Source organism: Triticum aestivum, chromosome 4D, assembly GCF_018294505.1.
Source record: "Triticum aestivum cultivar Chinese Spring chromosome 4D, IWGSC CS RefSeq v2.1, whole genome shotgun sequence".
Taxonomy (NCBI): Eukaryota; Viridiplantae; Streptophyta; class Magnoliopsida; order Poales; family Poaceae; genus Triticum; species Triticum aestivum.
Window position 1 is genome coordinate 77,098,160 of NC_057805.1, and position 23,952 is coordinate 77,122,111.

Genomic DNA, 23,952 nt, shown 5'->3' on the forward strand with positions numbered 1-23,952 from the left:
TGTTGGGTGGCTCCGCATGGTTGAGGGGAGTCGGACGGTGGCGCTGGATGAGCTGGGGAGGCCCTGCTCGCGACGTTCGGCACCGGAGCGTGGCGGCGGCCGAACTGGCCGGAGACGAGGAAGAAGGCCTCCCTCCGTCGATTGCTGGCTATGGGAGCACTAGGGAGATGGTGTGAGGTCGCCTGGGGGCTTGCAGGAGCTCGGGGGTCCCTATTTATAGCGGTCGAGGTCGGTTTCGCGGCGGCCGGGGATAAGAACACTGACGACCGCCGTTCTGTAGCCAGGGGGCGCGTGGCGTTGGCTGGCGGGGTCTGGCAGAGTGAGGGGGTAAGCTTGAGCTCTTCCAGGGGCAGCTGGCGCGCTGGAGTGGCTCAGGCGGCGCCATCCATGGCAGGAGCCTGCTGTGGATGCCGGTGTGCCGCCAAGGGAGCTCTGACGGCGGCGCTGTAGGGCGCCAGGGTGGCTTGGAGGTTTCTGGCGAGCGGGCGAGGGCAGGGCGTGGCCCTGCGGGCGAGCAAAGGCCAGGGGCCAGACGCGGCGACTCGGGCGCACGCACGTGCAAAACGCGCGCTCTGGCCGCGCCCAGAGCACGCACGCCAGGTGCTCGACGCAATGCCATCGTGTGCTAGAGGGCTTGAGCGAGGCTGGTAGTTAACAGGTCTAGGTTAGAGTCATCTAGGAGCTTAGTGGACATGCTGGTTTGGCAAAACAAGTAGGTTCCAAATGCAAAATGGGGCTCATGCCAATTCTGTTCATGCACTCAAGGTGTTTGACAGAATGCCAAGGGCATCTAGGCAACTCTTGGGGTGGCCAAAAACTCCAGATCATAGTCTCTTTAGATGATAGAGAGGGTGGCAATGTTAGTTGGTCAAGACCAGAAACTTGTTAGTGCAAATATTTGAGAAAACCAATTTTGGGCAGAGACTAAAGGTTATTATCTCAGGAACCAAAAATACTCCAATGGGTCCATCCTCCTGGACTTAAGAGTTTGGTAGGGAGGACCATAAGCAAGAAGAAGAATCATGGGCAACAGAGCAATACAAAATGGAGTTGCAGTAGGAAAGGCCAATCTGGTCCAGAGAGCAAAAGAGGATGTTTTGCTCAAATTTTCCAAAGAACACCAGTGGGTTTTTGCATAAAGTTTAATAATATACTCCTACTAACATCCCCTAATTTTGGTGGAAGTTTTAAAGAAATATTTAAATAGGTTGTAGTGCAATAGTGCAAACTGGACCATATTTGAAAACTTGGGGAAAAGCTCAAAATCTCCAAATGACTAAAGGGTATTTTTGCACAAAAGTGATCTAGGAACATCACATGTCATCCCCAAATTTTGGTGGGATTTTTAAAAGAATTTATCAAAGGGTTGCAGTGCAAATGGGACCCTAAAACTTATGAAAACCCATTTTAGAGAACTAAAGCTCAGGGAAAAATAATTATAAATAATCCCACAGATAAAAGAATTGTTTTATTTGAGAGGGTAAACAAGTCCAATAATAATTGGAAAATTTTCACTTGGGGTGGAAACTCCACAACTTAGAAGAAAAGAGAGGTTTTGAGATCAAAAATAAATCCAGGAAAAAGAAAATTTAATTTCTTAGCAAAATTTTAATAAACAAAACATGGTTAAATTTTTGGGCCGTTACAACACTAACCCCCTTAAGAAAAATCTCGTCCTCGAGATTTGCTAAGGACATATTTTGCAAAAAGATTGCTCGTACCATGCGATAATCGTAACATGGAAAGCGGTTACTCCACACACATGATAGGACGGGGTCACAGTAGAATCGCTAACTAAGGTGCAGTTGTGGTGTACTAGCAAGGTAATCGATTAGGTGATAGAAGAACACGCAGTCGTGTATTTAGTGTATGCGTCTCGCGAGTCGTATAACGCGAGGGCATGCAAATTAATTATTTTTATTGAGAAAAACATTTTTCATCGCAGTGGTCTTTTAAGAAAAACCTTACTATGAAATTTGCTATAATTAAAACAATCGATTTTATTTTATCACGAGAAACAACTTCAACCAATGCAATATACTAATACAGAAAATTTTAAAGCACAACACAGTTATCACAACAAGCAGTCAAACGATACACAAACGGATATAACCGCGGTGCTGACGGTTCAGGAAATAAGCTATATGTTACGAGGAAAAATATTCCTTGCAATGGGATATATCTCTCGTCTACTCGGAGCGGATGGGGTACTCACAAAAGGCGTCTCTCTTAGTCTGGCCCTCAGGGGTCTGCTAATGGCGACTAGGGTCTTACACAGCAAGGGTCTGGAGAAACATCCATCACTTGTTGGGTCAAGTGCTCTCGAGCGATGACATAGTGCACCAGCTCAATTAGCGTCGGACTTTTCTCTACTCAGGTGTAGGGAAAGGATGTGGTTTCTCTGGCTGCTGCACTATCCGGAAAACAAAATAGCCACATTCACTGGCATAGGGTACCATGAATCGAAGACGAGCAAGCGCTTCGTACGCAGCAGCTTCTATGGCCATTTGCGGAGTCGGCATGGATTTCCCCACGAAGGAGACTTCCGTTGGGTCTTGGTTTGGGTTTGCGGGAGGGATGTGCACCACTGCCCAATATTTTGCGGTGGATGGGGTGATCCTCGATTTGAGCAACTCGTACTGGGGTGGATGGTAGCACTCATGGTACTGCAGGTAAAGTCCCACAATTATTTTAACAAAACTACCCGGGGTTGCGTCTGGAGTTCTCAGATAAATACTGGGGGTCGGCATGGCAAAGAAGTGGCTGTGAGGGTCGTGCACAAGGTGAGGGGTACTTGGCAAGGTTACGAGGTGGCCTTTCATATAGAATTGGGGCTGGGTTATCTATCGAGGTGAAGGGTAGCTAGTTTGTCGGTTCTGCTCTATGGAGTCGGGGTCAATGCTACAGATACACATACCTCACAACAGTGATGTATTACTGTGGGTGTCATCGGGGTGGTTTTTGGTGGCTACGCCCGGAATTAAAAATGTAACCGTACGCCAACATACTCATGCGTGGCTACTATTAAAATATAGGGGCGCACAAGCAAATAGCATTTAATTGCGGCGATACAGGATCACACAGTTACAAGGCGTGGACATACTAAGACTCGGTACTACTCGAGCGACTTAGTCTACTTCGTTCATATCTAGGCGGGCATGCCTTGCGGACGTCGAGGCTTCTCCACGGTTTTCACCGTCGGGATTTGGTGGAGTGGGTTGAGGGGCTGCAGAGTCGGGGTAGCGGTGATGACCATCCCGGGGATTGTTGGCCACAATCCCGTTGGAGCGCATTCCCAAAAGGCGTTGAAGCACTTCTGGGGTCATTAAGGTATTTTGGTCGATGACTGGGGCAGACCTCAAGGACTCGATCGGTTGTCCGAACAGCACGACTGGGTTGTCGGCGTCGGGTTCATCTTCTCCTCTTGCCGGGGCTCGGCGTATCAGTTCTCCACGAGCTGCGATCAGATCAAGGGTGACTTGATCGAACAGTCCCTCTAGTGCACTTACATAGCGCACTAGATGCAACAATGCAGGATCCGTCTCGTGATCTCCGTTGGCAACCTGAGGTGGCCTACCATACCCGTCACGGCTGGGGTAGAAGTAGAACGAGCGACAGTTAACTCTAGGCGACAAGTGCCGGGGTTGAACTATAGCCTCTCGAGCAGCTAGTTGGATGGCTTGTGGCTTAAAGGAAGTTGTCCTTCCGGTGAACCTGTAGGGGCGTTCTGGTGATAGACCCCTACCATAGATGTGCACAGTGGCCCAGAACTGACGGCTCTCACCGTTCATGGGTCCTTGGTACACAACATATTCTAGGGGCTCTTCTAATGCATAGGCACGGCGGATGAGGTTGGCGAGCACGGTCACAAAACCTCCAAGGTTGGTTGCTGTGGTCTCATTGTGCACGATGGGTCCAGGCATTACAGCTCGGTTTGGGAAAGAGGGTGTGCTGCACTGTGTTGAGGCTAGCGTGCCCTTTTTATAGAAAAAGGAGACGGAGCCTTCCTTCCCACGCTTGCGAATGAGACAATTTAGGCGTCGGTCATTGGCGCGTGATCGACAGGCTAGGCCGATTGGTTGGGCACCGACTGCCAAAAGCTGTCGGGGTCACTGTGGGGCTATCTTACGCGAGAAGCTTGTCCGGGGCTAGGTTACGGTCTGGTGGGTTGGTTAACCTAGGTTTTTCGACCGGGCTAAGATAGGATTAGCCAATGGTCAGCCTGGCTCTGATACAAAGTTTGTCAGGACCGGATTTTCGGGATATTAATTTCCCAGAAAATGGCCCTTGTGCTCACCAGCCCCAGGATTACTGTTAGCTGATGAGGCACCAACTTGATACAGAAATTCCAAGCAAAGTACAAAATATGCAGTACAAGACCATTGTGGCCTATGAGTACAACAAATGGTTTCTAGTGGTTGATGGCGGAAGCGGTTTGTGGTTCATCAGCGTCTATGGGACTCCATTTCCCACAGGAACAGCTGACCAAGATAACTCCTATCTTCGCGAGGCTGCTATCATCATTGCGTAGGTTCCTGGACTGTCTTCGCAACGCTCCTCTCCTTGCACGAAATCTGGCCAAGACAATAGCCAGGGACAAGCCAGTGAGTACTTTTGAATGTACTCGCAAACATTATGAACACGGGTATAATATAACAAATGATAATCACGCTCTGAAATATTCTATTATCGCAATGTCAGTCACGAAATAAACAAAATCCATGATGCACGCATGCAGGTTGTTCGTATAATACATGAATATGCAATCCGAGAATAGAAAAAATGCACCGATCGGGTGTCTGAAGCGACGCCTCGAAAGGACGACAACAGAAAGCGTGCCTCAGTCGGGCGTCTGAGCGACACCACATAAAGGGCTTATAAAGTAAACAAATAACAAGCATGCCACAGTCGGGCGTCTAAGCGACACCACATAAAGGGCTTATAAAGTAAACAAATAACAAGCATGCCATAGTTGGGCGTTTGAGCGACACCACATAAAGGGCTTATAAAGTAAACAAATAACAGGCATGCCACAGTCGGGCGTCTGAGCGACACCACATAAAGGGCTTATAAAGTAAACAAATAACAGTCATGCCACAGTCGGGCGTCTGAGCGACACCACATAAAGGGCTTATAAAGTAAATAATCACAATGAATATCCAGGAGGTAGAACCGTCCCAGGGATACTCAATAATTCAAGTAATAAAAAGGGTTAGTCCAATATAATAATAATCACAATCATCATAAGTCACAAGTCATGATCCATGTTCCGGTTTAGTAGTTTCTCCTCCGAAGACCGACACTAAGACCGACACTAAACCCATCTCAGACTGTAGTCCTTACCCATGGACACGGCAATTCGAATAGATTTAACCTCTGCAGAGGGTGTACTCTTTACCCATGAGTAACGGATTTCTTTAGTCCATCGGGAGTAATTCCGTCTACAGTCTTTTAATTGAAAACACACCTGACCGCACACACCAGCCTAACTTACTGGTGTCTGGAATCACCCACGACACCTGTCAAGCAAAACTCTAAGTGGGGAGGCTACAACCTCGATTAGCATGGGATCACAAAATTTATAACGCGCGCAAACTAGGGAAGCCACTCCCCTTGGCTACAACCGGAAACACCCATGCCCCCGGACCAGGTGGCATGCCTACCGGATGCATCCGGTATCTTCCATCATGGCCTCTCTGTACGGTGTGTGCTAGGAGGGGTTGACAACTTACTGAACCGTACCCTACCTGCGGCAGGGACAAGTGGTAGTACGAAACAAGTATGGGGGTTACTGGAACAAGACTCGATCTACGGCCGACTCAGGAGGTCCAAGTATTCCCTGTATGATTAGCATAACAAATATATTTCAACTAACAGACAGAATCACCACTCATCATACCTCATCATGCCATACCGGACACACTCGTCTCGACGAGGAACTAGGGACAAGCTCGTGTCTTCCCAAGACAGAGACTTTCCCGGCTTCCCTCCGGTATGCATGAAAAGCTTACGAGGATGATTACTATCACCAGCATATCCATTTCTAACAGCAAAGAACCTTCATCATGCACTCATGCGTATGATTGTATCGCCACATAAAATAACGAATGCTCCATGTCAAGGTGGTGTTGTAACCGTATCAAACAACACACAAAAATATTATGCCCGGGTTCAGAATGCTTGCCTTCAAGTTGTGGAGAGGCAGGGTGCATTCCAGAACTTTTGAAAGTTTTCTCCTCTCTCCAAAAATCCTATTTTTGAAAATATTCAAATTAACACATAGTTTCAAACAGTACAAAAAAGTTGTTTGGAAAATTTTCAAATAAATACTAAAATAAACTAGACAGAATTTGAGAAACAACAAAAAAAGAATCAAGTCATTTGGAATTATATTTAAAAAGTTATAGCCAGTCAAAGTTTAGTCAAAGTTCTGTTTAAAAAGGAAACGGTTCTGGGGCTTACGCTTTCCCCTAGCGAAGGCGTATTCGGTGGAATACGTTTCCACTTAAGCCAGCGTGGGTCGACTCGTGGGTCACTGACAGTGGGTCCCTTGGGCCCACTGGTCAGGTTTGACCAGTCGCCCGCGCCTCCTTCTCCTCTGGCCGAGCGATGACATAGTGCACCAGCTCAATTAGCGTCGGACTTTTCTCTACTCAGGTGTAGGGAAAGGATGTGGTTTCTCTGGCTGCTGCACTATCCGGAAAACAAAATAGCCACATTCACTGGCATAGGGTACCATGAATCGAAGACGAGCAAGCGCTTCGTACGCAGCAGCTTCTATGGCCATTTGCGGAGTCGGCATGGATTTCCCCACAAAGGAGACTTCTGTTGGGTCTTGGTTTGGGTTTGCGGGAGGGATGTGCACCACTGCCCAATATTTTGCGGTGGATGGGGTGATCCTCGATTTGAGCAACTCGTACTGGGGTGGATGGGTAGCACTCATGGTACTGCAGGTAAAGTCCCACAATTATTTTAACAAAACTACCCGGGGTTGCGTCTGGAGTTCTCAGATAAATACTGGGGGTCGACATGGGAAAGAAATGGCTGTGAGGGTCGTGCACAAGGTGAGGGGTACTTGGCAAGGTTACGAGGTGGCCTTTCATATAGGATTGGGGCTGGGTTATCTATCGAGGTGAAGGGTAACTAGTTTGTCGGTTTTGCTCTATGGAGTCGGGGTCAATGCTACAGATACACATACCTCACAACAGTGATGTATTACTGTGGGTGTCGTCGGGGTGGTTTTTGGTGGCTACGCCCGGAATTAAAAATGTAACCGTATGCCAACATACTCATGCGTGGCTACTATTAAAATATAGGGGTGCACAAGCAAATAGCATTTAATTGCGGCGATACAGGATCACACAGTTACAAGGCGTGGACATACTAAGACTCGGTACTACTCGAGCGACTTAGTCTACTTCGTTCATATCTAGGCGGGCATGCCTTGCGGACGTCAAGGCTTCTCCACGGTTTTCACCGTCGGGATTTGCTGGAATGGGTTGAGGGGCTGCAGAGTCGGGGTAGCGGTGATGACCATCCCGGGGATTGTTGGCCACAATCCCGTTGGAGCGCATTCCCAAAAGGCGTCGAAGCACTTCTGGGGTCATTAAGGTATTTTGGTCGATGACTGGGGCAGACCTCAAGGACTCGATCGGTTGTCCGAACAGCACGACTGGGTTGTCGGCGTCGGGTTCATCTTCTCCTCTTGCCGGGGCTCGGCGTATCAGTTCTCCACGAGCTGCGATCAGATCAAGGGTGACTTGATCGAACAGTCCCTCTAGTGCACTTACATAGCGCACTAGATGCAACAATGCAGGATCCGTCTCGTAATCTCCGTTGGCAACCTGGGGTGGCCTACCATACTCGTCACGGCCGGGGTAGAAGTAGAACGAGCGACAGTTAACTCTGGGCGACAAGTGCCGGGGTTGAACTATAGCCTCTCGAGCAGTTAGTTGGATGGCTTGTGGCTTAAAGGAAGTTGTCCTTCCGGTGAACCTGTAGGGGCGTTCTGGTGATAGACCCCTACCATAGATGTGCACAGTGGCCCAGAACTGACGGCTCTCACCGTTCATGGGTCCTTGGTAGACAACATATTCTGGGGGCTCTTCTAATGCATAGGCACGGCGGGTGAGGTTGGCGAGCACGGTCACAAAACCTCCAAGGTTGGTTGCTGTGGTCTCATTGTGCACGATGGGTCCAGGCATTACAGCTCGGTTTGGGAAAGAGGGTGTGCTGCGCTGTGTTGAGGCTAGCGTGACTAGCTCGGCGGGTTAAACGAATTTACTAACTCTGACACTAGGATCCCGTGACCACATTCACCCCAAAGTTGGATAAGCCATAGTTCTTAGAATAGTATTCTGAATAGTACACACACTGTCGTGTTGACTATGAAGTGGTATCCATCATACCTCTTTCATTATGGACGTTTCATCATGAATGATCCTTGTCTTTGCAAATGCTCAATGCTGAACTACCCCCTGTTACATGTTAGCAGGATGGTTAGACCCGCTGGTCGTGGCCGTGGTGCCAACGATCCACCACCGCCCGAATTCTTTGATGGAATGATGCAACAATTTGAGCTGAACTGCCAGTTCATGGAAGGGATGATGGCTCAGTTTCCTCGTCCGAACATGAATCAACAGCCAACCCCAGTAACTCTGCAGGACTTCATGCGCCTCAACCCAACTATCTACCACAGCTCAACTCAACCCCTTGATGCTGATGACTGGCTCCGCGACATCACATATGAAATGGAGTCTGCTAGTGTGGCTCCTGCTAGCTATGTCACCTTTGCATCTTTCTTTCTGAAGGGTCCTGCTGCTCAATGGTGGGACAGCCACAGGCGTACCCTACCTGCTGGAACGGTCATCACTTGGCCGGATTTCCAAGCTGCCTTCCGTGCCCGCTTCATTCCTCAGGGAATCATGGACAAGAAGAAGCGAGAGTTCCGCAACCTCACCCAAGGCAACAAGTCTGTAGATGCTTATCAGCGGGAATTCTTGGACTTGTCTCGTTATGCTGAAGAAGACATCGCAACTGATGCTCGTAAGCAAGAGAAGTTTCATGATGGACTTCACCCTGATATCAAGCTAGCACTGCTCTTTCATGACTTTGCCGACTTCGCCACCTTGGTGAACAAGGCCATTCATTTCGAAACTGGTCTGCAGGAACATCAGGGATTCCTCAGGCGCAGCCGTGATGCTGGCTCATCTTCGGGCCCATCCGCGCAGAAGCATCGGATATGGATCCCCCACAGCATGTATCGTCCAACTGCACCCGCACCAAGACAGTCCTATGCTGCACCTCGTCTGCCTCCTCCACCGCAGAGGCAGCCTCTTTGAGATGTACCATCCCAAGCTCCTGCTCCCAATCCCAATGATGGTCTGTGCTTCAGATGTGGCCACCCAGGCCACCTTGCTAAAGAATGCAATCAGAAAAAGAGCCAGCTGGCTCTGCCTTCAACTGGCCGTAACAATCAGCCCCATAACAACAATGCCAGAGCTTATGGTCGTGGTCAGGCTAATCATGTTGATCTGAATGAAGCTCAAGACCAGCCTGCCACTATGATGGGTACTCTTCTCGTTAATTCAGTACCGGCTTTTGTTTTATTCGATTCAGGAGCATCACATTCATTCATGTCAGAAAATTTTGCATACGCACACGACATTCGATGCGAGCCCATGAACACTCCGATACTGGTACGCACCCCTGCGGGTCAGTGTCGAACTACCATGATTGGTCGCGACGTCCCCGTTGAAATTGAAGGGTTGGAATTTCATGTTTCTCCCATTATTCTGGAGTCTTCCAACATTGACCTCATTCTGGGAATGGAATGGTTGAAAGCACATACCGCTTCTATCGTTTGTGCCACCAAAGTCATTCATCTCCTACATCCTTCCGATGAGATAGTAAGCTACCATGCTCAGATTGTTCAAAACGCCGAAGCATGACTTTATGTCTTGAATGCGTTGAACGCAGCACCTCTTGAGGGAATTGAAAAGATTCCAGTCGTTCGCGACTTCGAAGACGTCTTTCCAGAAGAACTTCCAGGAATACCCCCTGCTCGGGCTGTCGAGTTTGTCATCGACTTGAAACCAGGCACCGTTCCTATCGCCAAACGACCCTACAAGATGCCGCCTCATGAGCTCCTTGAACTTAAGGAGGAAATCGACAAATCTCTTCGCAAGGGTTTCATTCGTCCAAGTTCCTCTGCTTGGGGAGCACCTTCTCTCTTCGTTAAGAAGAAGGACGGAACGAACCGTTTGGTCCAAGACTACCGTCCTATCAAGCAAGCTACAATTCAGAACAAATATCCCCTTCCTTGGATCAATGATCTGTATGATCAACTGGCTGGTTCATCGATATTCTCTAAACTCGACTTGAGATTGGGTTACCATCAGATCCGTGTTCGTGAAGAGGATATTCCAAAGACCACTTTCGTCACTTGTTATGGTTCTTACGAGTACACTGTCATGTCATTCGGCTTGACCAATGCTCCAGCCACATTCTCTCGTCTGATGAACTACATATTCATGGATTACCTCGACAAGTTCGTCGTAGTCTATCTGGATGATATTCTGGTATATTCAAAGAATAAAGAAGAACATGCTGAACATCTTCGTCTTGTTCTGGAAAAGCTTCGAGAGCATCAACTTTATGCCAAGTATTCCAAGTGTGAATTCTGGTTACCCGAAGTCACCTACCTTGGTCATGTCATCTCCAAGGATGGTATTGCCGTCAACCCAGAGTGCGTTCAGGCTATTCTTGACTGGGCCCCTCCAAAGACTGTCAAGCAAGTTAGAAGCTTTCTCGGACTAGCCAGCTATTGTCGCCGCTTTGTCGAGAACTTCTCGAAGATTGCCAAGCCACTGACCAATCTACTACACAAAGGCGTTAAGTTTGATTGGACTGAAAAGTGTGAGGAAAGTTTCCAGGCACTCAAAGACAAGCTGACATCTGCCCCAGTGCTTGCTCCCCTGATTCTCGCAAGGACTTCGTCATCTATTGCGACGCTTCACGTCAAGGATTAGGCTGTGTCCTAATGCAAGAGCGCAAAGTGATTGCTTATGCCTCCCGTCAAGTACGTCCTCACGAAGAGAACTAACCAGTTCATGACCTTAAGCTTGCTGCGGTTATCTTTGCACTGAAGCTATGGTGACAGTACCTTCTCGGTAATCGCTGCGAGATCTTCACCGATCATCAGAGTCTGAAGTACCTATTTACTCAGCCAGATCCGAACCTCCGTCAGCAGCGATGGATGGAAGCTATTGTTGACTACAACTGCGGTATATCCTATACCCCTGGCAAGGCTAATGTAATGGCAGATGCCCTGAGCCGCAAGTCTTATTGCAACAACCACATGGTCTTCAAAGCTCAACCCCGCCTTTATGAAGAGCTATGCAAGATGAACCTTCAACTAGTTCCACAGGGTTCTCTGAATAACCTTGTCCTGGAACCAACTCTTCTGAAAGAAATTAAGTCTGCTCAAGCCAAAGATGCTCACGTTGATTTGATGAAAAAGGATCTTGCCTTAGAGAAATCCAGGAATTTCTCACTTGGTGAAGATGGAACCTTATACTTCAGAGATCGCATTGTAGTACCCCGGTTCGAGCTTATGACAGAGAAGGTGATGAAAGAAGCGCATGACACCCCTCTCTCTATTCATCTGGGAAGTACCAAGATGTATCTAGACATCCGTCAGAAGTACTGGTGGTCTAAGATGAAGCAAGACATTGCTCGATATATTGAAGAATGTGACGTTTGTCGTCGCGTCAAAGCAGAACATCAGAAACCGGCTGGACTTCTACAACCACTTCCGATTCTTGAATGGAAGTGGGATAAGATTCAAATGGACTTCGTCACTGGCCTTCCCAAGTCTCAGAAAGGTAACGATGCTATCTTTGTCGTCATCGACCAATTCTCGAAGGTTGCTCACTTTCTGCCAGTCAAGGAGACAATCACTGCTAGTCAATTAGCAAACTTGTATATCTCCAGAATTGTGTCACTCCACGGCATTCCGAAGAAGATCAGTTCAGATTGCGACAGTTTATTCACTTCAAAGTTCTGGGATAGTTTCCAAGAGGCAATGGGAACTCATATTACTTGGCACTGCTTATCATCCCCAATCCCAAGGCCAAGTCGAGCGAGTCAGTCAAATTCTTGAAAACATGCTTCGAGCTTGTGTTATTTCTTTCGGCAAGAAGTGGGAAGAATCTCTCCCTTATGCGGAGTTCTCTTATAACAACAGTTATCAAGCCAGCTTGAAGATGGCACCCTTTGAAGTGCTCTATGGACGTAAGTGCCGAACCCCTCTGAATTGGTCAGAAACTGGGGAACGGACGCTCATTGGTCCAGACATTATTCAACAAGCTGAAGAGCAGGTTCGCATTGTCCGGGATAATCTCAAGGCGGCCCAGTCCCGCCAGAAGAGCAACTATGACCGGAAACACTGGGGTTCAACTTATCAACCTGGTGAACAAGCTTATTTGCGTGTCACTCCTTTGAGAGGCACTCATCGGTTCGGAGTCAAGGGCAAGCTAGCTCCGCGCTACATTGGTCCTTTCCGCATTCTCTCCCGTTGTGGACTAGTGGCTTATCAACTGGAGTTGCCACCTCAGTTCTCTCACGTCCATGACGTCTTCCATGTGTCGCAACTTCGTCGTTGCTTCAAGGATCCAGAACGAAGTGGATCCGGAATTGATTGAAGTTCAAGATGATCTCACATACAAGGAGCATCCGATCTGCATTCCTGAAGAAGCTGAACGTCGAACACGCCAGAAGGTTACCAAGTTCCTCAAGGTGCAATGGTCGAATCATACTAAAGATGAAGCCACTTGGGAACGCGAAGATAACCTCCGGGATGAATACCCCGACCTGTTCCCTTCTACCTCTTAATTCTCGGGACGAGAATTTCTTTTAGAGGAGGAGAGTTGTAACACCCCGGTGTAATGATGCTACAGTAATCCCTGAGATCAAGCTAATCATTTTGCTATAACAGCGCTTGGTCACTTTAATCAATATTCCATTTCAAATTCCAGTCGAATTCAATTTGAATTTATGTGTGAAATTCAAAAATGCTCAGACATGAAAACTAAAATGTCCATCATGTGGAACATATTCTTCTGGTAATATTGGTGGTAAACCAACATTTTTGCAAAATGTCTAAGTGACCTAAAATAGCTATAACAGAAAGCTGTTAAAAGAAAAACAGAAAGTAAAAAAAATGAAAAGGAAAGAAGAAGGGGTGGGAAGCCCTGGCCTCCCCTTGGGCCTCGGCACACCTCGGCCAGCCGGACGGCCCACAGCCCCCTGTTCCCCTGTACCTCAACCAGCCTGGCCGGCCCAATCGGCCCAGCTCCCCGCACCACACCCCCCTTCCCGTTCCCCGACCCGAGTCGCTACAGGCGCCGTCCCCGCCGGACCCGCCTCGCTGGCGACGCCCGGGCGAGGGGATAAGGCCTGCGCCTCCTCGCCTCCTCGATCCCCGCCTCCACTTGCACCACCCCACTCCCCTCTCCCACTCCGCCTGCTCCTCCTCTCCTCTCTCCCTTCAGATCCATCACCACCGAGCTCCGTCGCCGCCGAGCACCGCGCTCCATCGCGGCCACCGGCGCCCATTCCTCCCTTCGTGGTGTCTAGGAGGTCAGCGGTGGACTGCTTCTTCCTCGTCGTCACCGGGTCGAGCCCGAGGAACGCCACCGTCGTCGCTCGCGTCTTCTTCCCCAACTGCGGCCATCGCTACGCCGCCGTTCGATCCGCCCCAAGTCTGCAGCTACTAAACCTCCGAGGGCCACCGTGTGTGCCGCCCGGTGAGCCCCTCTTCTTCTCCCCTCGCTCCCCTGTCCTCTTGCGCTACCATAGCCACCGCGCCGCCATGGCCGAGCTCGGCTCTGCCGAGCAACTGGCCGCCGTCATTGCCATGCTCGCCTGAGCACGGGAACGTGCTCAATGCAGCCCGCCGAGGTCGCCCGTGCCGCTTGCCCACCTCGTCGACCCCCGTAGCGCGATCCCGACGAGGTCCCGAACGCCACCACCGCCTCCACTCATCGCCGACGCCGTTTCTGGCAGCTCCAGCTCCGGCCGGCCTCACCACGCGACGCGGCGGGATCTCCTCGTTCGAACGCACCAAGTCCCGGGCCAAAAGACCCCCTGTGCACGATTCTCGGCGAGCCCCGCCGCTGTTTTGGTCGCCGGAGGCGAAACCCCGACGCCGCCGACGTGGCACACCTGGGGCCCGCCTCTGGGTCACTGCCCGTGGGCCCCCGGCCCCAGTTGACCACGTTGACCGTGGTCAACTGTGCTAACTGGGCACACAGTGTCATTGACACGCGGGCGCCATCTCATGTTTTGTTAAATAAACGTTTTCTGAATAAAAATGATTAGTTAAGCTAAATAGTCACTGACATGTGGGGCCCAGCTGTTAATTAACCTCTTTTTAGTTAGTTTAAAGTTCTGTTAATCCACTGTCTATGATAGGTGGGACCCACTGGTCAGTTTGACCAGCCAGCGGGTCTGTTGACCTGCTGATGTCATGCTGACACTCTGCTGACGTCATAATTCCTTTTCTGTTAATATTAATAATTCCAGAAAATACTTTAATCTTTAAAAATTCATAGAAATTAAACCGTAACTCGGATGAAAATGTTTTCTACATGAAAGTTGCTCAGAAAAATCCAACGAATCCGAATACGCGGCCCGTTCATCTGTCACATGCCCCTAGCATGTTGAACATGGAACTTTCCCCCTCTTTTCCTCTATCCGGAATCCGCCTAACGCCGGGAATTCATCCTCGGATGTTTATCCCCTCCGTCTGCAATGTGTAGTACCGCGTTAGTTCACCCCCTAGCGCCGCGTATTGCCATGTTATGCTTTGTGATGCTACGTTTGCTTTATATTGACTGTTTCTCCCCCCTCTTCTTTTCGGTAGACCCCGTGGCGGCTGCCGATGCCGCTGTGATCGACTACGTCACCGACGACCCCTCCTTCTTGTCTGAGCAACCAGGCAAGCCCCCCTTTGATCATCCCGATATCGCCCATTCCATTCTCTCATGCTTGCATTAGATTTTGCTACTGTAATTTATTGCTCCTATTCTGATGCATAGCCTGCTTTTGTAACCAGCTTATTGTTACCTACCTGCTTATCCTAAACTGCTTAGTATAGGTTGGTTGGTGATCCATCAGTGACCCCCACCTTGTCCTTGTTGCCCCTGCTTCATCATCGAAGACCCGATCAACGGGATCGAAGACCAGGCCCCGGCACCGCACATCACTTTCCCCTTAGTTGCTCGACACTATTGGGTTACTATCGAGTGCCGAGGGTGAGACCTCTACATCACTTCTGATGTTAACCCTGTAGTGTAGCTATTCGGCGTGGTCATCGAGGGTGATTTCGCCTTAACCACTTCCGATACGACTCTGTCGTGCAACCCCTCAAGTGTGAACCTCGGGGGTGATTCCTCTTACGTTCACCTTGATGATTACATCGAGTGGAATTCACCGGGGGTGATTCCTCCGGTTTTCCCCTTGATGTTTGGACACATAGTTACTATGGTTACTATGACTTTACACTGAACCATGTTACTAAAGACGGGTCGACCCTGAGGGTTACCCGCGCGAGCATAATTGCGAGTGATGTGGAGACGGGTTGACCTGGAGGGTGCCCGCAAGATAATTACGAGGCGTGGCCGGGCATTCTTAGCCCTTGCCGCAAGTCCTCGAGACGGGGCGACGGGGTCACATCATTCGTGAGTCTCTGCTTGTTACCGCGCGTTCCTAATCCACTATGATTTGGATATTTGATCCGAGGGGCCTCTGGCCTGATAGCACTAACCCTCACGTGGGCATAGTATGGGCGTTCTGCGTCGTATGCATCAGCCAAAGCTTAATAGACGTCAGCGACTGAGCGGCGCGCGCCGGGTTGGACTGGTAAGCTCCTGTCTTTTTAAGGAGGTAGCTAGGTCTGCTCACCGGCCGCCCACGCAACATGCAGCAGTTCCCGGGGCGATGGCCCATGACCCCTGGGGGCATAGGTTTAGTCCGGCGTGCTGGCCTCTCTATTAAGCCTAGGTCAGGTTGCGGCGTATTGTTTGGCCGAGGCCGGGCATGACCCAGGAAAGTGTGTCCGGCCGGAGTTAATCGAGCGTGGTGGATCACAAACGGAAAGTTGGATAAGCCATAGTTCTTAGAATAGTATTCTGAATAGTACACACACTCACTACAGGAAATAGGTAATTTGCCGTCTGTGGATCACAAATGGAAAAGGCCTAAATCCAGACGGCAAAGATTTTGCCGTCAGGAAGTAGACGGCAAACTCAGACGGCAAAGTATAATCGGCAAAGAATACTTTGCCGTCAGCTTTTCATCGTGAAGACGGCAAAGACTTTGCCGTCAGCCAAATTTGCTTCGCCGTTAGCCTTATAAATAACAGACCGAAAGAATGCGGTCTTTGCCGTCAGTCAAAACATTTCCTTTGCTGTCATCAAGACTAAACTACAGATGGCAAAGAGTGTTTTTTTATTATTTTTTTAAAAATTACGTCAGTTGAAGCATTCGGTGGTCGTCGGAGTAGCCAAATCCGGCAACAGCTGCCACTGCCGGGGAGTTCTAGTGCTTGGGGCACAGAGGAGGTTGTGGAGGCTCAGGCATGGCGGGGTCCGGCGAGGGGCGGCTTAGGCGCGGCGGGATGGAGCGAGGGATGGCTAAGATGGCTGCGGCGGGTCTGATGAGTGACGGTCGCGGCGAAGTCCGGCGAGGGGCAGAGAGGATGAGGTTGGGGAGGCTTGGCCGCAGTGGGGTCGTGCGAGGGGAGGTCGCTGCGTGGAACGGAGAGGAGCGGCCGCGACGGAGTCCGGCAAGGGGCGGAGAGGCAAAGTCCGGCGAGGGGTCCGTCCAGAAACGAGCGCTTGGGGCAGGGACGATGCAACGGGGCCTCCAGCTTGGATGGCTGCGGAGGCGGACGTCGGCAGCGTGCGGAGGGAGGAGGCCGTCGGAGGCGCGTGGAGGCAAGCGGCCGGGCGGAGGCCCGGCAGAGTCCGTTGGAGGCGCGCGGAGGCAGGTGGCCGGGCGGATGCCGTCGGAGGTGGACCGGCCGGGCGGAGGCCGTTGGAGGCGCGCGGAGGCCAGCGGAGGCCGGTGGCATGCGAAGTCTCACGAAGACGGGAGGAGGCCAGCAGTGACGGGGTCCGGCGATGCAGCGGTGGCTTCTGGAGTATTGGTGCAGTGCCAGGCGAAGCACGGGCGGGCATCTCGATCGATGGTAGGTGGTGGGTGGGTGGAGACAGAGACGTGCGTGGTGGGTGGGTTCCCTTGCATCGGTGGGTGGAGAGAGAGGACGTGGGGGTGTGGGAGAGAGATCGGGGAGCATGTGGAGTGGATGGTGCCACATCATCGATCCAGGAGATCGATCCGCGAGATGTGTTTCTTTGCTTTGCCGTCTGCCTCTACTACTACAGACGGCAAAGATTTTTGCCGTCTGCATTTTGTATTACAGATGGCAAAGTGTGCACTTTGCCGTCTGTAATACAAAACGCAGACGGCAAAGATCTTTGCCGTATGTATTTATTTTTGTAGACGGCAAAGTGAGGTCTTTAACGTCTGTCTTTTTTTTCGTAGACGGCAAAGTATATTTTGCCGTTAGTTTTTCTTTGCCGTCTTCTGATGACGGCAAACCCTTTCTTTGCCGTCTGCCCGACGAAAAGCAGACGGCAAAGACGCCTCCTCACTACAAATTACCTGTTTCCCGTAGTGACTGTCGTGTTGACTATGAAGTGGTATCCATCATACCTCTTTCATTATGCATGTTTCATCATGATTGATCCTTGTGTTTGCAAATGCTCAATGCTGAACTACCCCCTGTTACATGTTAGCAGGATGGTTAGACCCTCTGGTCGTGGCCGTGGTGCCAACGATCCACCACCGCCCGAATTCTTTGATGGAATGATGCAACAATTTGAGCTGAACCGCCAGTTCATGGAAGGGATGACGGCTCAGTTTCCTCGTCCGAACATGAATCAACAGCCAACCCCAGTAACTTTGCAGGACTTCATGCGCCTCAACCCAACTATCTACCACAGCTCAACTCAACCCCTTGATGTTGATGACTGGCTTCACGACATCACATATGAAATGGAGTCTGCTAGTGTGGCTCCTGCTAGCTATGTCACCTTTGCATCTTTCTTTCTGAAGGGTCCCGCTGCTCAATGGTGCGACAGCCACAGGCGTACCCTACCTGCTGGAACGGTCATCACTTGGCCGGATTTCCAAGCTGCCTTCCGTGCCCGCTTCATTCCTTAGGGAATCATGGACAAGAAGAAGCGAGAGTTCCGCAACCTCACCCAAGGCAACAAGTCTGTAGATGCTTATCAGCGGGAATTCTTGGACTTGTCTCCTTATGCTGAAGAAGACATCGCAACTGATGCTCGTAAGCAAGAGAAGTTTCGTGATGGACTTCACCCTGATATCAAGCTAGCACTGCTCGTTCATGACTTTGCCGACTTCGCCACCTTGGTGAACAAGGCCATTCATATTGAAACTGGTCTGCAGGAACATCAGGGATCCCTCAGGCGCAGTCGTGACGCTGGCTCATCTTCGGGCCCGTCCGCATAGAAGCATCGGATATGGATCCCCCACCACATGTATCGTCCAACTGCACCCGCACCAAGACAGTCCTATGCTGCACCTCGTCTGCCTCCTCCACCGCTGAGGCAGCCTCTTCGAGATGTACCATCCCAAGCTCCCGCTCCCGATCCCAATGATGGTCTATGCTTCAGATGTGGCCGCCCAGGCCACCTTGCTAAAGAATGCAATCAGAAAAAGAGCCAGCTGGCTCTGCCTTCAACTGGCCGTAACAATCAGCCCCATAACAACAATGCCAGACCTTATGGTCGTGGTCAGGCTAATCATGTTGATCTGAATGAAGCTCAAGACCAGCCTGCCACTGTGATGGGTACTCTTCTCGTTAATTCAGTACCGGATTTTGTTTTATTCGATTCAGGAGCATCGCATTCATTCATGTCAGAAAATTTTGCATACACACACGACATTCGATGCGAGCCCATGAACACTCCGATAGTGGTACGCACCCCTGCGGGTCAGCGACTGACCGGCGCGCGCCGGGTTGGACTGGTAAGCTCCTGTCTTTTTAAGGCGGTAGCTAGGTCTGCTCACCGGCCGCCCACGCAACATGCAGGAGTTCCCGGGGCGATGGCCCATGACCCCTGGGGGCATAGGTTTAGTCCGGCGTGCTGGCCTCTCTATTAAGCCTTGGTCGGGTTGCGGCGTATTGTTTGGCCGAGGCCGGGCATGACCCAGGAAAGTGTGTCCGGCCGGAGTTAATCGAGCGTGGTGGGTAAGTTGGTGCACCCCTGCAGGGAAGAAAACATCTATCGATAGCCTGTCCTACGGTAACGGACACTTGGAGTTGTATCCCGATCGATACAACTAGAACTGGATACTTGTGATGAGTAATGGATTATGATGATAACCAGATAGTATGGCTGTGGGATTGCTTTCTCGCAGGGAGTCGAGAAAGGATCTCTGGCCAGGGTTGATAACACTACTACTACCTTGCTTTATGCTTCCTTACTCCCTCCTGTTGCTACAAGATGGTGGTTTCCAGAAGATGATAGTCTTCGATAGGAGTAGGCCTTCTCTCTATTCTGGCATTTCTGCAGCCCTGTCCACATATACAGCCTCCCTTTGATAATGTTGCATATGTAGTATAGATTACTTTGGATGAGTACTCACGGTTGCTTTGCTCCCCCTTTTCCCCTTTTCTTCTTCTTTCCGGTTGATGCAACCAGATGTCGGAGCCCAGGAGCCAGATTCCACCGCCGATGCATACTACTACGTGGAGACCGCCGACGACCAGGAGTAGTTAGGAGGCTCCCAGGCAGGAGGCCTTGCCTTTTCGATCGTAGATGCTTTTGTGCTAGCCTTCTTAAGGCAAACTTGTCTAACTCATGTCTGTACTCAGATATTGTTGCTTCCGCTGACTCTTGTGTTTTCGAGCTATGTATTCGAGCCCTCGAGGCCCCTGGCTTGTAATATAAAGCTTGTATTATTTTTAATTTGTGTCTAGAGTTGTGTTGTGATATCTTCCCGTGAGTCCTTGATCTTGATCGTACACATTTGCGTGTATGATTAGTGTATGATTGAATCGAGGGCGTCACAAGTTGGTATCAGAGCCGACTACCTGTAGGTAGCCCCCTTTCCAACTCCGTGGCCGAAGTTGAGTCTAGTCACTGAAAAACTTTTTACTAACATGACTGTGTGTCTTACGGGCCCACGTCGCCATTGGGGTGGTAATAGGATCTTTTACTCCTTGTCTATACTCTGGGACTCTGATCTCTCTTCCATTCGGGTTAAACGAATTTACTAACTATAACACTAGGATCCCGTGACCACATTCACCCCAATGTTGGATAAGCCATAGTTCTTAGAATAGTATTCTGAATAGTACACACACTGTCGTGTTGACTACGAAGTGGTATCCATCATACCTCTTTCATTATGCATGTTTCATCATGAATGATCCTTGTCTTTGCAAATGCTCAATGCTGAACTACCCCCTGTTACATGTTCGCAGGATGGTTAGACCCTCTGGTCGTGGCCGTGGTGCCAATGATCCACCACCGCCCGAATTGTTTGCTGGAATGATGCAACAATTTGAGCTGAACCGCCAGTTCATGGAAGGAATGATGGCTCAGTTTCCTCGTTCGAACATGAATCAACAGCAAACCCCAGTAACTCTACAGGACTTCATGCGCCTCAACCCAACTATCTACCACAGCTCAACTCAACCCCTTGATGCTGATGACTGGCTCCGCGACATCACATATGAAATGGAGTCTGCTAGTGTGGCCCCTGCTAGCTATGTCACCTTTGCATCTTTCTTTCTGAAGGGTCCCGCTGCTCAATGGTGGGACAGCCGCAGGCGTACCCTACCTGCTGGAACGGTCATCACTTGGCCGGATTTCCAAGCTGCCTTCCGTGCCCGCTTCATTCCTCAGGGAATCATGGACAAGAAGAAGCGAGAGTTCCGCAACCTCACCCAAGGCAATAAGTCTGTAGATGCTTATCAGCAGGAATTCTTGGACTTGTCTCGTTATGCTGAAGAAGACATCGCAGCTGATGCTTGTAAGCAAGAGAAGTTTCGTGATGGACTTCACCCTGGTATCAAGCTAGCACTGCTCGTTCATGACTTTGCCGACTTCGCCACCTTGGTGAACAAGGCCATTCATGTTGAAACTGGTCTGCGGGAACATCAGGGATCCCTGAGGCGCAGCCGTGACGTTGGCTCATCTTCGGGCCCGTCCGCATAGAAGCGTCGGATATGGATCCCCCACAGCATGTATCGTCCAACTACACCCGCACCAAGACAGTCCTATGCTGCACCTCGTCTGCCTCCTCCACCGCAGAGGCAGCCTCTTCGAGATGTACCATCCCAAGCTCCTGCTCCCGATCCCAATGATGGTCTGTGCTTCAGATGTGGCTGCCTAGGCCACCTTGCTAAAGAATGCAATCAGAAAAAGAGCCAGCTGGCTCTGCCTTCAACTGGCCGTAACAATCAACCCCATAACAACAATGCCAGACCTTATGGTCGTGGTCAGGCTAGTCATGTTGATCTGAATGAAGCTCAAGACCAGCCTGCCACTGTGATGGGTACTCTTCTCGTTAATTCAGTATCGGCTTCTGTTTTATTCGATTCAGGAGCATCGCATTCATTCATGTCAGAAACTTTTGCATACGCACACGACATTCGATGCGAGCCCATGAACACTCCGATAGTGGTACGCACCCCTGCGGGTCAGCGACTGAGCGGCGCACGCCGGGTTGGACTGGTAAGCTCCTGTCTTTTAAGGAGGTAGCTAGGTCTGCTCACCGGCCGCCCATGCAACATGCAGGAGTTCCCGGGGCGATGGCCCATGACCCCTGGGGGCATAGGTTTAGTCCGGCGTGCTGGCCTCTCTATTAAGCCTAGGTCGGGTTGCGGCATATTGTTTGGCCGAGGCCGGGCATGACCCAGGAAAGTGTGTCCGGACGGAGTTAATCGAGCGTGGTGGCTAAGTTGGTGCACCCCTCTAGGGAAGAAAACATCTATCGATAGCCTGTCCTACGGTAACGGACACTTGGAGTTGTATCCCGATCGATACAACTAGAACTGGATACTTGTGATGAGTAATGGATTATGATGATAACTAGATAGTATGGCTCTGGGATTGCTTTCTCGCAGGGAGTCGAGAAAGGATCTCTGGCCGAGGTTGATAACACTACTACTACTACCTTGCTTTATGCTACCTTACTCCCTCCTGTTGCTGCAAGATGGTGGTTTCCAGAAGATGCTAGTCTTTGATAGGAGTAGGCCTTCTCTCTATTCTGGCATTTCTGCAGCCCTATCCACATATACAGCCTCCCTTTGATAATGTTGCATATGTAGTATAGATCCTTGCTTGCGAGCACTTTGGATGAGTACTCACGATTGCTTTGCTCCCCCTTTTCCTCTTTTCTTCTTCTTTCCGGTTGATGCAACTAGATGTCGGAGACCAGGAGCCAGATGCCACAGCCGATGCATACTACTACGTGGAAACCGCCGACGACCAGGAGTAGTTAGGAGGCTCCCAGGCAGGAGGCCTTGCCTTTTCGATTGTAGATTCTTTTATGCTATCCTTCTTAAGGAAAACTTGTCTAACTCATGTCTGTACTCAGATATTGTTGCTTCCGCTGACTCTTGTGTTTTCGAGCTATGTATTCGAGCCCTCGAGGCCCCTGGCTTGTAATATAAAGCTTGTATTATTTTTAATTTGTGTCTAGAGTTGTGTTGTGATATCTTCCTGTGAGTCCTTGATCTTGATCGTACACATTTGCGTGTATGATTAGTGTAAGATTGAATCGAGGGCGTCACAGTAACTTAGCAAGAACAATATAAGATAAATTCGTAGGCATTGGATCGATGACTTGTTGGATGATATTCATCATGAGACAGTTATAACCTAGGGAGATACGGCACTAGCTCCAGTTCATCTATATAATGTAGGCATGTATTCCGTAAATAGTCATACGTGCTTATGGAAAGAACTTGCATGACATCTTTTGTCCTACCCTCCCGTGGCAGCGGGGTCCATATTGGAAACTAAGGGATATTAAGGCCTCCTTTTAATAGAGAACTGGAACAAAGCATTAACACACGGTGAATACATGAACTCCTCAGACTACGGTCATCACCGGGAATGGTCCCGACTATTGTCACTCCGGGGTTGCCGGACCATAACACGTAGTAGGTGACTATAACTTGCGAGATCGGATCTAAAACATGGATATAATGATGATAACATAAACGGTTCAGATCTGAGTTCATGGCACCCGGGCCCAAAGTGACAAGCATTAAGCACAGCAAAGTCATAGCAACATCAATCTTAGAACATAGTGGATACTAGGGGTCAAGCCCTAACAAAACTAACTCAATTACATGATGAATCTCATCCAACTCCTCACCGACCAGCGAGCCTACGAAGGAATTACTCACTCCCGGTGGGGAGCATCATGGAATTGGCGATGGAGAAGGGTTGGTGATGATGAAGAACGAAGATCCCCCTCTCCGGAGCCCCAAACGGACTCCAGATCTGACCTCCTGATGAAGAACAGGAGGTGATGGCGGCTCCGTCTTGTGGATCACGATAATTCTTTCTCCCTAATTTTTCTGGAAAAATAGGATTTTGTAGCGTCGATTTCAGGGTCTGCGGGGCCACCAGGTGGGGACAACCCACCTGGGCGCGCCAGGAGGGGGGCGCCCTGGTGGGTTGTGCCCACCCAGGCGCCCCCTCTGGTGGGTCTTGGCTCCAGAAATTCTTGTTTATTGTATAAAAATTCCTCGCAAAGTTTCGTTCCATTCCGAGAACTTTTATTTCTGCACAAAAGCAACACCATGGTAATTCTGCTGAAAATAGCGTTAGTTCG